Here is a 13,275-nt window from a genome sequence, read left to right as displayed (position 1 = left end):
ACATGATTGATTATCCATGGGTAACACTGCAATTATAAGAAAGAAGAAAGACCTAGGAAAATATTTGAAATATTTATTTAAAACATTTTTTAAATGTTGTTGCTGCTGTTCATTAAAAAAAATCCTCATAGCAGTTTACTGCCTAAATCGATAAAACCAAAGACATTGTTTCCCATAAGCCAATGATATAACAAACCTGATACACGTAATAAAAGAGAAAGGAGAATGAATAAAGTGAAATCAAATAGCTGCTCACAATGTTAGAAGCACAGAGATTCACCAGGTTTCCTCTCTATCATACATTATAAGGTCATTTTGAACCTGGATTGAAAATCAGCTTTTTCGGAGTACAGCTTTGCTGGTGGTGGTCTTCTCTAAGAACCACTTCTTCATGCAACCCCATGTCCTAAATTAAGTATTTTTTTTTGTGGGGGAAAATTGCTGCTGTATATACTATTAAATATATTTTATTAGGTGTGTGCAAACCTACCATCATAGAAATGATTCTTCCAGACCCTGCTACACTGGTGGTGGTTGCCAGTTTTCCAAAAGTTAATTTTCTGATCCAGAAGCAGTCTAAGATGACTCTGGCACAGTCCAGCCCCTAAACAGACTCCTAACATTTCTGGAATCTGTTCTTAAAAATAGAAAACATGTGTCTGGGCTAATCATAATCTTTCTCTGGGTTGCATGTGCACCCACAGTGCCAAGCTTAATTTAAGTTGTTATAGCTTGGCAGTTATCTGGGATGCCTAACTCCACTTTCTGTGTAAGCAAATTCTGAGTGCTTAATGCTATTCAGGTCTAATTTAGATTCCATACTCTCACCACTTCTAAGCTAGTTAAATTGCATAGATGGGAAGACTCCTGGGAAAGCTAGCGCAATCGCAAAATTGATTAAAAGTAATTCTGACTGATGGGCTGTAGCCTTTCAGCTCTCTTTACATTTATTAGAATGATTTCCCTAAGAACTGGAACCTTGCCTTTATGCTTATATCTTAAAGGGAAACAATGCTGGAACTGACTAATACCAGGTTGCTGGTATAATTAGTAAACAATAGGCATGACATCAGCCCCAGAAGCTAATTGACCAAATTAATGATAGTGATTTTAAAAAAAAACTTGGAGAGGAGTAAGCATGTTGGCAGAGAAACTTTCAGTCAGTGCTGAGTCTTCTAACACCTGGTAGGTAATTACAACTTCACACTAGCAGAATTCTGTATGCAGCACTTTTTTAAATTTTAAATCAGCCTTTAATCTAATTCCCAGGAACAGACTCTGGAGGAGTCTGAATTCCCTTCTATCGATCAGCGATGCTCATCTCCAAAGCTCATTTCTGAGCAAGACCAACTGTCGCAGGCGAAACCAACGCAGAAAGGGTATGGTTGAGATATATTTTAGGCCCGCTTTTGCTTTGCTTCTATATTCATGCTCTGTTCATAAGCCTTATCCCATGTGAACTTTGATCCTCAAAATTAGCATCTGCTTTAATATGCAGGTGGCACGGTGGTACAATCTGCCTATCTGATGGCTTTATTAGCTGTTAATTAGCAGCAGAGAAATGCTACTGAGGCTAGATAAATATAGATAGCATGTAAATGGCAACTCTGTTGAACAGCTCATGAAATAAAGTATAACTTACAGAATGCTGGATCTTTTGTATACTCTCATGTCCTTTGCCAGGCCTTCAAATTGAACCAGAGGCCAGTTTAAACTTCTAGTTTTTGTGTTTAAAGCTCACTGATCACAAATTTCCTAATACCTTTTATTACATCAGTACTAGGTAATTTCTGTCAGAATAGTTAAGACTTGTGCCATTGCCCCTGCAACATAGCAGCATTTCCCAATTGTGGTTTTGCTTAATTTTCTTCCAAGTCCCGGTTTCTTAAGGCAACGCTGCTGAAGTGGCGGCTCAATATCCCAGCATTGTAGATATCCAACCTTTTTTTTCTGTTTTCATTTGTTTTTCTACTGATTCATGATTAGAATAGAATAGAATAGAATTCTTTATTGGCCAAGTGTGATTGGACAAACAAGGAATTTGTCTTTGGTGCATATGCTCTCAGTGTACATAAAACGACAAGATACATTCGCCAAGAATCATAAGGTACAACACTTAATGATAGTTATAGAGTACAAATAAGCAAACTGGAAACAATTAATATCAATATAAATTGTAAGGATACAAGCAACAAAGTTACAGTCATGCAAGTAGATTTTGCTACAAATGACAGAGAGCAATTCCATCCCACCCATCACAATTTATATCTGATAAAACAAATGAATGAGAACACTGACTTTCAATGGACTTCATTAAATGTTTTCCTTCTGCCAAAAAAAGGAACTCTTTCCATGCAAGGCTGCCCTTTGATACAATTTTGTTCTTCTGTAGTTTACCCTTCTTATTTACCTTGTTTGATTAAGTACAATAACCATGAGAAAGAATGCATTAATATCCCAAAGAACAAATATTTCAGTACTATATTTACATTGATTAAAAACATCCCAGATATTATGTTTTTTCTGCCACCTTATTGAAATTCAAGGCTAAAACTTTGTAAAGGATTTATTTGTCAACTTCATTAGGATTCTGTGACATTAATCTATTTCAAAGTGTGTTCTTTTTCAAGGACATTGAATACAGGCAGAAATTACAAATATTTCAAGTTGAGTCTTAGAAATAAGGACAGTAGATGTGATAAAATATCTAATATATCAGCATCCAACATCAGTGGAACTAATCATCAGACTGTTCTGTCATGTTCTTAGTCAACACTAAATCATCTTCTGGGTAGAAGTGATAAAGAAGAAAGGAAGAGATCAGTCAGAAGATTTGCAGGTAGGGCTTGCAGGTGGGCCAATGGATCAAAAAGTAATTAGTACCTCCTGAAATGTATTATTGTTTGTGCTCAATTTATAGTTTTGCAAAAAATAATCCAGTTTTGGTAGTAGTTTTTCTTTCTGTTATTTAAAGACTCCTGACTCACAATTTTTCATTTTAAAATAAGAAAATTATATATCTATATCTCTTCAGTTTTAAAGCTGTTCTTGGTTATTTTTGTGAGCTATTATTTTGATCTAAATATTAGTTCATAAACTAAATGTTCAGGTTTTTTTCAAATGTCTTCTGAAAATTCAGTATTTCCATTTCAAATCTCCAAGCCACTAAGCTTTCACTAAGATTCTTGTATCCTGTGTACTAGATCACGGGTGTCAAACTGGTAGCTTACAGGCTGGGTGCGTCATGCGCAGGCCATGCCCACCCCAGCTCCATGAAGGGAAAAATGTCACAAAACATCACATGATGGCAATATGACTCCGTGAGTTTGACACCTGTGTACTAGATTAATGTTTTTGAAGTGTATTTTCTCTGCTTGGAACTTCCTTCCTTCCTTCCTTCCTTCCTTCCTTCCTTCCTTCCTTCCTTCCTTCCTTCCTTCCTTCCTTCCCATGTGTTACATAGAAAAGAGGCTAGTCTACAGTCATATGGCATGGCTACCATCTTGACCTTTTCACACTCTCCATTCCCTGGAGATTGCAGTTCACCATTCCATCAGTAGTCCAGTAGTAAAATAAGGAATATGGCTGGAATTATGAATCTAGGAATGCTACTTGTAACTGAAGAAATCGGAGCAACTATATAATTCAACTATCCACACTTCTAGTCAAATGTCTGCATTGGAATGAAAAATCTCAGTAGTCCTTGGTTAATGGTAATAATTGGAATGAGGATCTCCATAGCTAACAGCCCTCTCAAGTAAAAGAGATAGGAAATACAACTAGATGGATTAATTCTCCTTTATTTTATGACTGCATTGACAAATCTTGCAAATCTGAATGTACCAACTTCCATTAGGATGGTTCTTCCTAAGTTTCTTTCTCTGCCCATTAAGCCATTGGGGTTCCTCCCTTTCTTGCCTTATTGTTTCCTGGACATTCCCCAAGGTCATTCACATATTCCATTATAGTCATTAAGCAATGCAGTTGTAAAGCTGCAAAACCATATGACCATTCTGAATTACAACAGGAGTTCTGACAATTCTAGTTGCATCATTAGGTGAATCTCATGCAGTCCATCCTGCCAGTTTTCCCATTGACTTTGCTTGTCAGAAGTTGGCAGAGAAGGCAGCAAATGGTGATCATGTGAGCATGGAACAATGTGATGTCATAATTATCAGCTGGTTGTCAATTTCCTGAATCATGGCCACATGACTGTGGAACACTGCAATGGCCGCAAGTGTTGACTGGTCATAAGTCTCTTCATTCGGCATCATTGTAAATTTGAATATTCACTGAACAAATGTTAGTTAACCAAGAGCTACCTGTACAGCCTTTTTAATGTTCTGACTTAACTTCCTTAGGACTACTGCTGTCCTCATCTGTGGAAACAAAATACTCTAGGTCAGCACTATTTCAATTGATTTAAAAGATAATGGATAGCAACCAAAATCGATATGTAGGGGCTGGCCAGCTAGTGTCTTCCCTGGACTTGACTCTCATCTGCAGGAATTCTTTTAAAAAACCATCTGGCAGTACTGGCTTTTGCAGTTTTGGCAGATAATTAAATGTTCACTCTTGTCTACCCAGAAAATCAGCTGTCTCTCCAAAGTACATGAGAAGTATTTTAAAGACTTTTTTAGAGACCCAATTTCAGCACCAAATTCTAGCAGTAAGCAAACTAAGTAAGTGATTCTTATCAGTTCCCCCCCTCTCCCCCCCTCTCTCACTCTCTTTCAGAGAGAGAGGGAGAGAGAGGGGGAACCCAGAGCATATTTTGGAGAATATTTTTTGTATTCCAGTGACCAAAAATGAATGCACTATTCCAAGTGAGGTCTTACTAAACCAGTACTGTATATAGCGGTATTAATACTTCACATGATCTTGATACTATTTCTCTGTTGACCCAGCTTAGGACTTCATTAGCTGTTTGGCAACTGCAACTCACATCTATGTGGTTCGAGGTTCAAGGTTCATTTTATTTATATGCCGCCCTATTCCCAGCGGGACTCAGGGTGGTGCACAAACCCAAGGAGGGGAAGGGAAACACAAAAACTACAACAAAAAAATACAGGGCATTTAAAACAACAAACAGCCACACGATTCAAGAGGGGAAGGGAACTCATCGACCCCAGGCCTGCCGACACAACCAGGTTTTAACGGCTTTTCGGAAGGCCTGGAGAGAGGTGAGGGTCCGAATCTCTGCGGGGAGCTCGTTCCAAAGGGCCGGAGCCGCCACAGAGAAGGCCCTCCCCCAGGTAGTGGCCAGATGACATTGGCTAGTAGACAGAACCCGGAGGAGGCCTAATCTGTGTGATCTAATGGGTCTTTGGGAGGTTCCCCAGTTGGACTCCTAGATATCTCATTGTTACTGCTGTTGAGCCTGATGTCACCTATTGTATACCTGCGTGTTTGATTTTTCTTGCCTAAGTGTAAAACCTTACTTTTCTCACCACTGAATTGCATTTTGTGGGATAAGGTCCAGTGTTCAGGTTTGTCTAGATCCTTCTGAATTTTGAGCCTATCTTTTAAAGTGGAGGCTATACCTCTGGTGTCATCTGCAAAAGTGAATGAATTCCCCTTATCTCCCTTCATCTGAATTGTTTGTGAAGATGTTATAAACTGGCTCTAAGACAGAACCTTGGGATTCCTCATTACATCAGTCCAGGTAGATGTAGCTCCATTGAGGGCTACACACTAAGTGCAGTTTGTCAACCAGTTATGAATCCATCTACTGGTATGCTGTCTATTCCACATTTTCTATCTTACCAAGAAGTAGGTTGTTGCCCACTTTGACAAATGCTTTACTGAAGTACCCTAACTTTGCTGGTCTCTTTTTGCTGCTGCTTGCCTTTCCTCTCTCCTCCCTCTCCACCCCCACCCCCCACCCAGGTCCGCAAAGCTAAAAAGGTTGGGGAACTCTGTTCTAGTTCCTGTATCTACCTTTTGGGAGATAAAGTTGTCTGCTAGGTTTGCAGACATCTTTGAATACCAGTCTACTTTTAGTTTTATGTTCTCGCCATGTAGACTACAAAATAAACGCTGTACAAAATAATATCAGAGCAGTGTCTGCTTCATAAGAACAATGGCAACTAATAGCAACTCTTAGCACTGCATCAGAGAGGCAACAAGCCAAAATCCCAGTCTGGGAATTCCTGTACTTCTGCACACTAAATTCAGCTCATCAGCATAATTTGGTAAAATGCAAAAAGAGTCTCCAGGGCCACATAAATGGAGAAAAATTATAGGACAGATGCTGAGAAACTGGAGAAAAAGCAAGACAAAGTACAGCATGAAACTATGCATTCTGATAAGTTTTAACTGTATAAATAGAGGGCATATGGATGTGTCCAGGTAATAAATGAGCCTCTGCTTTCAGCAGCCTTTAATTCTCTTCTCTTTTCAAAACGAACAAAGCAAATATGATCTATCTTTATGCATTTTGTGCAAAAATGATTTGAATTTGCAGCCTCTTGAATATTGTAGCATAAGCAACAGCCAATGCTAACTTGTAAGATTAGAAATGTAACTCAGGATTGACCTGAAAATCATGGGTTTTTTTTAATTCCCCTCCTCTTCTTTTATTTTATTTATTTTATTGCTTTGGAATTCTTCCAATCGGGCTCCCGACCCCATGAACTTCATTTAATTCAAATGAATGGTAATTCTAGGCATCCCCAATAAGATGACATTCAGGTATCCTAGGGAAAGCTTTTTGGAAGCAAGTTCCACAAGAATTCAATAAAATTTAATCCTTAAATTAAGCACATTGAGTTTGGTGGGCTGCATAAACAGCACTAAAATGATATAGAATTGAATTTTGGCCTTCAAATATAGTAGGAAAAATCAATTATTCTGCAGTTGACATTCTAATTCAGAACATATAGTTCTTATCTTAAAAACTGAACGATGAATGTTCTTTTTGAATTTTGGATCATCTCCCATTTTATTACATTTTACAGAAATTACCGTATTTATCGGCGTATAACACGCAGTTTTAAAACTAAAATTGCAAGCTTAAACCCTGCCTGCGTGTTATACGCCGATACTGCGTGTTATACGCCGGGTCCCAAACTGCCTGCTCCAGCTGATTCACCGGCGCCCATGATACTCATAGAAGTGCAGCATCCATTTCATGGCAGCGTCGGCGGCTCTCCAGCTACCCTGCCTGATATAACCCCTACCTTGCAGCAGTGGCGGCAGCTCTCCAGCCACCTGCTGTTCGCTTTAACCCCATCATTGAACAAGCGGCGGCTGGAGAGCCGCCCGCTGCCTGATTTAACCCCATCCTAGCAGCAGCGGCTCGCAGCGGCCAGAGAGCCGCCCGCTGCCTGTATTTTTTCTCCATCATTGCGGGTGCTTACCTTCCCGCCCGCCTGCTCTCTGGTCCCAAGTGTACGCGCCGGCATTCTCCCAATCAGCTGTGAGTCCGCAGCCGCCCGCGCTGCTGTTTTAAAGGCTGCTCCTCAGGACCCTCCGAGGCCACCGTACTTCTGACGAGTGACGTCCCTGACGTTACGCTGAGGACGTTACTCGTCAGCGCAATTAAAGAGTAACCTGAGTCTGCTAGCGACACAGGCCAGGTACTGTGGTGAAAACAAAAACATATAGAAATAGGGGTTTATGTGGGGGGGGCTTGTTATGTGGCGCAGGGGGAAAGAGTATGTGATATGGGGGGTGGGGTTATATGGTACAGGTGGTATCAGGACTATGTGGTACAGGGGGATTAGGTTGTACAGGTGGATCTGGGGGGGGGATTAGGTGGTACAGGGGGATCAGAGGGGGGAAAATGATGTGACAGAAGAGGGTGGGGAAGTAATTCATGTTCTAATGTTATAAATTTTAATCCAACATTAAGTTCCGAGCTTCCAAGTCATTTATTTTTAATGAAAAAAATTTTTACTCAAATTTTTGTGTTAAAATGGGGAATGCGTGTTATACGCCGGTGCGTGTTATACGCCGATAAATACGGTATATTCATATTGATTAGTTTTGAAGGTATACCCTGATGTAATAAAGAAATAGATTACCATGTCCAGTCAAACTTTGATCCTTTCCAGTAAACCTTATTTAGTGGGTCATGAAAAAATACTGAGAATGGACATAATTAAACTGAAAAAAGAAACTAATTTATATTTAGTTATTTATTATTTTATTTATTACATTTGTTGGCTGCTTATCTTACCACACGGTAACATTATAAAATATGTCCAGAAATAAGTCTTATTTAATGGACCATCTAGGAAATTCCATATACTTGTATTATAGAATATGTATCTAGTATATGTAATAATACATGGCAAATATTTTAAATAGACATTAATTTTGTTAATCTATCTAATACGGTATGGTCTTTATTTCTTCATGGGTACAATGTATAAAATGCAGTGCAAAATATTTTCCCTCAAAACATGAAAAGGTATAAAATTTCCCCCTCCTTCTTTTCTGTTTATTGGATTTTATAGAGAGTGCATTCATTCTCTATATTAAAGTAAAGTAAAACTGAAGTATTGAGGTCATAATTTACTAACGTGAAATTGAACTGTATTAAGTTTTAATATCTTCTTAAACTTCTTGGCAAGAATATTATTATCAGTGAAAAAAGAAAGGACATTCAGGGAATAATTCTTTGTGGAAGGAACTTCACTTCTTGAAAAGTGATAATTTTTCAAATTTTCCAGTAATTAGTGTTAGTCTTTATCCAAAAATAACTAAAAACATTGTATTTATATGAAAAGTTTGTTACTAAAAAAGTTCCTTACTATCTTGATCTGGACTATCAACATTACTTATGAACACAAACAGTACAGATAGTTCTCAACTTATGACCACAACTGAACCCCACATTTCTGTTGCTGAGAAATTTGCTAAGTGAGTTTTGCCACGTTTTACCATTTTTCTTACCACAGTTGTTAAGGGAATCACTGCAGTTGTTAAATTAGCAACAAGGTTGTTAAGTGAATCTGGCTTCCCCATTGACTTTGCTTGTGAGAAGTTTGCAAAAGCTGATCACATGACCCCGGGACACTGTAATCGTCATAAATATGAACCAGTTGTAAAGCGTCTGAATGTAAATCACATGACCATGGGGATGCTGCAATGGTCATAAGTCATTTTTTTCCCAGTGCTGTTATAATTTCAAAGTTCACTAAATGAACTGCTGGTATTGTTGGATTGGTAATTAAAACATTTAGGATCTGGTTTCCAGTCTACACAGAGGTTGCTTTGTCCCATTCCAAGCAGCTTGTCTGTTTGCTTACCCCTGCTTATAAATTTCCTCCTGAATATTCAATGTTCAAGGGCTATATTAGGAGACCTCAAGAAAGATTACAGCAATTGTTCCTAATGAATAGGCTCATACTTTCAGATTATTTGATCAGCAAAATGCATGAAAAATTGAATTGCTATTGACAGCAGGATACATTTTGGGTGCATAAATATTTCATAAATTTAGGGCCGTGCATTCAAAAACCAGTAATTATCTATAATTAATTGCTGCTTCATAGGAAACAGCCCAGGAAAACATTGATGTTAGGGGCAGCACCTGCCTTTTAGGTTTGGCTGAACAACTCCCTTAGTGAAACAGCTGCTGCTATGAAAAATGCCGCCAGATGGAAATTGAGTAATTGTGATTTTGTTTAAGAGAGGCTCAGTAAATAATTGTAACAGATAAGTAGAGTTTTCAGTGTTTATTTTATACAATTAATCAGCATGTATGACTACAGACCATGGTTTGTAAATTTATCATAGATTCAGTAGGCTGGATACATACCTGTCCCTTTATATATGAAAGCTAATTTCAATTGGAAGAAGAGAGCTCACATTTTCTTTGTAATAACAAAGAGCTGCATCCTTTAGCAGAGCTAAGAAATCAAGAAATTACTCTCTTGGCCTCTTGCCCAGCAGGGATACAATTCCATTGAGGACTATTAAACATTCTTCTTTATAAAGCGAAGAACACTGCATGCAAATAGATACTATCCCTGTCAAAGGATGGAAGATACCAAAAGATGCTTTGACTTTATTGGTTTTGCCATCATTCGGGCTACCAGTGAATATCTTCTTTTTTTATACTGATATTACTGTGGCATGTTTAATATTACTTTCAATTTGACTTATGTTTTGATTACCATTGTTCTTATTCCTCTTGTTTTTAGAGACCTGCCCTTCAGTAGGATAGCAGAATATAGTTTTTAACCATTGACAATTGAGTCAAAGTAGGCTCTAACAATTCTAGTTCTGAGTATGCAATATTATATTCTGCAAAATAGTTGTGTTACATCTTGGCAAATTATTGATATATATATATTTCTGATCAGAGCCAAAGGCAGGGGGGAAAGTACTTTGAGTTGTACGAGCTTTGGTTCATGTTTTATTACATTTTTCAAATTTGTATTGGCTTAATCTCTCCATTGGGTATATAAATATCTATATCCTTTTCATGGAGAGCCAATTTGGTGTAGAGATTAAGGCATCAAGCTGGAAACTGGAAGTCTGTGAGTTCTAGTTCCATCTTAAGCCGCTAGGTGACCTTGATCCTGTCACTTTCTTTCAGCCCTAGGGAGGTGGCAAACTACTTCTGAAAAGCCTTAGCCAGGAAACTGCAGGGACTAGTCCAGGCAGTGTCTGAGTATTCAGACATGATTGGATGGAAAGAAAAATAAATCTTTTAATACTGTTTTAAAATGTGTCTGTGACAACAATAAGGAACTGGAATGAATGCATCAGTAATCAAAATGATAGTGGTAAAATACAAGAAATAAGATTGCTGAAGCCTTTGCATGACTAACAGACATTTGAACATACTTCTGTTTCTCAAACCTTGATGGAGCATCCAACAGGTCATCTGACTTTCCTGAGAATGGTTACTGAAAGCCTTGTAAAAGTTGTTTGACCTACAAGTACACAAAGAGGAGTGTCAGAGGAGAAGAAGCAGATGTGCTCCTGACAAAGAGAACAGATGAAAGAGAGTATATTATACTTCTTGAAGATCATGAGTTTAGCTCTTTCCCTTATCCAGGACAGTTCACTCAAAAGCATCTCTCTGTCATTATGGCTGCTTAATTCAGGTGTGCATATGAAAAAAGAAGTCTTTTGTTTCAAACTCCACATTGCATTCTGGAAGCCTTGCCAAACCAATCTAGGTCAACAATGGTTTGGCAGAAGCAAAACATTTATTGTTCCAGGTTTCAGCGAAAGCATCACTCTCAAGGATTCCCACAAGATTTTTATTTGATGGATCAGGCACGACTGGTAGATGTCCATCCTGTTTCCAGGTCTGTACACTGTGATTACCTCTTTGTAGGAAGAGCACAAAGTATTCTATGTAAACCTTCCTTTAAGGACAAAAGTTTTATATGGTGCACCATGTGACTGCCTCACTGTTTGAAGAAAATAATATAATATCTTTTTATTATTTTTAACTGTTGGTCACCATAATTCTGAATCCAGCCCAAAGTAAAAATCATTTTCTTTAAAATATGGGACCAGTTTGAGGACCGGACTATGTAAAGCTGTGGCGTCCAATCTTGGCAACTTTAAGACTTGTGGGCTTCATCTCCCCGAATTCCTCAGCCAGCATATCTTATGCAATTCTTAAAGTTGCCAAGGCTGGACACACCAATGTAAAGAGTGATGGTGATGAATTTATGTGTTCAATCATGTCCAACTTTTGGTGCTTCTATGGACCAGGTCTCTCCACACCTTCCAGTTTTGCACTACTTCTTTTTGTTTTTTTATGTTTTTGACTGGTGTCAATTTTGATGGTGTCCAGTCACTGTGTTCTTTGACTGGTTGGTTGACCTGGTTTCATTTTACTGCTAACTGTTCCAAACATAATTGCTTTCTTCAATGAATTCCCCGCATGACATGGCCAAAGTGAGACAGTTTCATGATTTTGCCTTCATGGCTGGTGTTGTGGCTGGTCTTCATGGCTGGTCTCCATTACATGCTTGTTGGTTAGTCACCTTTGCTGTTCCAAGGAATGTAAAAAGTTGTCTAACTTTATATTAAGTTGTTGATCAGGTCTTATAATATGATATAGGAATCTAGACCAAGAAGATCCACTATGATGGTCATCACAAGAAACTGGATCTTTTTGGTATTCCTTTCCTCATTAAATATGTCTGTCTCACTTTAAATAGGACTTGTTAAAGAAATAGATGTGTGCTTTCACGTCACTCTTAATCCCTGGAAACTGCTTGCAATTTTCTTGGCAACAACTGTAAATGGGACTTGACCTTGCCTACTTCCTAGCCTTTACAACTATATCAAATTTATCATTTGATTTATATTTTGCATTTCATCTAGGAACAGAAGATAGCTGTTGTTGCTGTTGTTATTATTATTGTTGTTATTATTATTATCACAACAACATAATTGTATCACAGCGGCCAGTTGTTTTGCCGGATTTGGCATTGGTTACTAGTTGGGCCCCACCCAGGGGCCTAGGATGTCGTAACGTATTTTCATAATATGCGTGCAGATCCAAGCAGTGCAGCTTTTTGCATTTGACTGATGGTGATTTTGTCAATTTTTAACTGTTTTAAATGTGATTCCAGTGCTTTTGGAATAGCACCCAGTGTGCTGATTACAACTGGAATTACCACTGCTGGTTTGTGCCATAATCATTGAATTTCGATTTTTAAGTCCTGGTATTTTGCAATTTTTTCATGTTCCTTCTCGGCGACCCTGCTATCACCCGGTATTGCGATGTCTATGATTGTAACCTTATTTTTCTCAACCAGTGTGATGTCTGGTGTATTACGCTCCAATATTTTGTCCGTTTGTATACGAAAATCCCACAAGATCTTGACCATCTGATTTTCGGTGACTTTTTCAGGCTTATGTTCCCACCAGTTTGTTGTTGTTTTAATATTATAATTTTTGCACAAATTCCAGTGGATCATTTGTGCTACTGAATTGTGCCGCAATTTATAATCAGTCTGCATGATTTTTTTACAACAGCTGAGTATGTATGTATGTTGTTGTTGTTATTATTATTATTATTATTATACAATTGTATCACAGCGGCCAGTTGTTTTGCCGGATTTGGCATTGGTTACTAGTCGGGCCCCACCCAGGGGCCTAGGATGTCGTAACGTATTTTCGTAATATGCGTGCAGATCCAAGCAGTGCGGCTTTTTGCATTTGACTGATGGTGATTTTGTCAATTTTTAACTGTTTTAAATGTAATTCCAGTGCTTTTGGAATAGCACCCAGTGTGCCAATTACCACTGGAATTACCACTGCTGGTTTGTGCCATAGTCGCTGAATTTC

Source organism: Thamnophis sirtalis, unplaced genomic scaffold, assembly GCF_051295495.1.
Source record: "Thamnophis sirtalis isolate CommonGarterSnake01/CBP01778 unplaced genomic scaffold, rThaSir2_p1.2 scaffold_6, whole genome shotgun sequence".
Taxonomy (NCBI): domain Eukaryota; kingdom Metazoa; phylum Chordata; class Lepidosauria; order Squamata; family Natricidae; genus Thamnophis; species Thamnophis sirtalis.
Note: the sequence above shows the minus strand (reverse complement) of the source record.